This window comes from Microcaecilia unicolor, chromosome 1, assembly GCF_901765095.1.
Source record: "Microcaecilia unicolor chromosome 1, aMicUni1.1, whole genome shotgun sequence".
NCBI lineage: Eukaryota > Metazoa > Chordata > Amphibia > Gymnophiona > Siphonopidae > Microcaecilia > Microcaecilia unicolor.
The window spans coordinates 229,939,902-229,941,447 of record NC_044031.1 but is presented as its reverse complement, the minus strand read 5'-3'; the positions used below and the strand labels follow the sequence as shown (position 1 = coordinate 229,941,447).

General features: G+C 42.3%; 1 non-coding gene across 1 annotated transcript; it reads right to left on the bottom strand.

Moving 5' to 3' along the window:
- On the bottom strand, positions 1-73 carry TRNAT-UGU. The gene has a single exon. It is a non-coding gene; the product is annotated as a tRNA-Thr (tRNA).
- Between the last annotated feature and the right edge of the window lie 1,473 nt (positions 74-1,546).

Genomic DNA, 1,546 nt, shown 5'->3' with positions numbered 1-1,546 from the left:
AGGCTCCAGTGAGATTTGAACTCACGACCCCTGGTTTACAAGACCAGTGCTCTAACCCCTGAGCTATGGAGCCACATAGTATAATAGAATGCATCTTTGTATTCTAACATAAACCTGTTGGATTAGTACTCTATTGGAGCCCTAACAAAACTCTTAGTTATACTATGAACCTTTCCTAAATAAACTTAGAAATGGGCAAGGCTTAGAAATTATGAGTCAGGCTGGACATGTGTTCTGACTCATCTCAGGTATGATGAGCTACAGCTGTGCTGAACCAGATTTGCTTCTTCTCCAAGTCATATTGTCTTTCATATTCTCTCATCTGCAACACAAATGCAACATTAGGAAATATTTTTTCATTGAACTGTGGAATGCTCTGCAGATGGTAACTTCTAACACAGTACAACACTTCAAGAAAGAAGTGGCATATCCAATCAAGGTGTGTGTGTTGTGTACACACCCCCTGTCAGTCCCTCCCTTCTCATCTCTCCCTTCCCTTCCCAGCCCGGCCCCATGCAGATCTGTGCCTTAAAATCACTTCTAGTCTTTGTTCAGGCAGCAGCAGCAGTACTCATAGGCTGCCTGTGGCCTGCATCAGGGCTTTCTCTCTGAACTGTCCCACCTCATTATGAAGTAACTTCCTGTTTTCTGAAGGGAGGGACAGCCATGAGTTTCGCTGCCACTGCCCAGGTGAAGACTGAAGTTGATTTTAAAGTATGGTTGGGGGAGGGAGGAAATTGCCAGATCCTTGCAGGGCCAGGCCAGGAAGGGAAGGGAGAAATTCAGCTGGAGGGAGAAGGGAGGGACATGTAGATTCACCCTCTGTTGAAAATTCCTGGCTATACAACTGCAAGAAGGCATCGGAGAAGCACAATCTAGAGCTACCATAGGTCATTAGGAGTAAGAATGAAAAGAATAAGGGCAGTAGCTGGATTGTCTAGCAGGTTACAGATTAGGGAGTTGGTCAGATCTGTCTGCAGTTAATATGTTACTCAATGCCAGGAGGGAGATGTTAGGCCAGTCTTGAATTTCTGACCAGAGCATGAGTCACTGTATGACCAGCAGCACTGATTTCAATGGGTCAAAGCAGGAACTACTAATATACTAATGCTTTGGGATTTAAGTTCAAAATGAGAACTGATCAAAAAGTCTATCACCTGGAACAAGATAACTTGGCAGTTGTGAATATTGTAGAGAACCACTTGTAATCAAATTGACTTTAGATTGAGATGAATCAATTAACAAGGATGAACCATGCAAGTGGGGTCCCCACTGCTGTTTATTTGTATATAGAAATATGGTATAATATCCTATGATAATTTTTACATATGTGTTTAAATATGCAATCATGTAAATAAAAATTGCCACTCCCCAGAAACTCACTGGGACCATTTAACAAGCTGGCAATAAGCAAGGTACCATCTAGAAAGCCACTGGAGTTCAAAGACCAGATATTCAAGCAACAGCCATTCTCATCTTAGTAGATATTTACATTATTTGCAAAGCTTGTGATGAGACATTGGAGGCCAGACTCTCATGTGGTTTG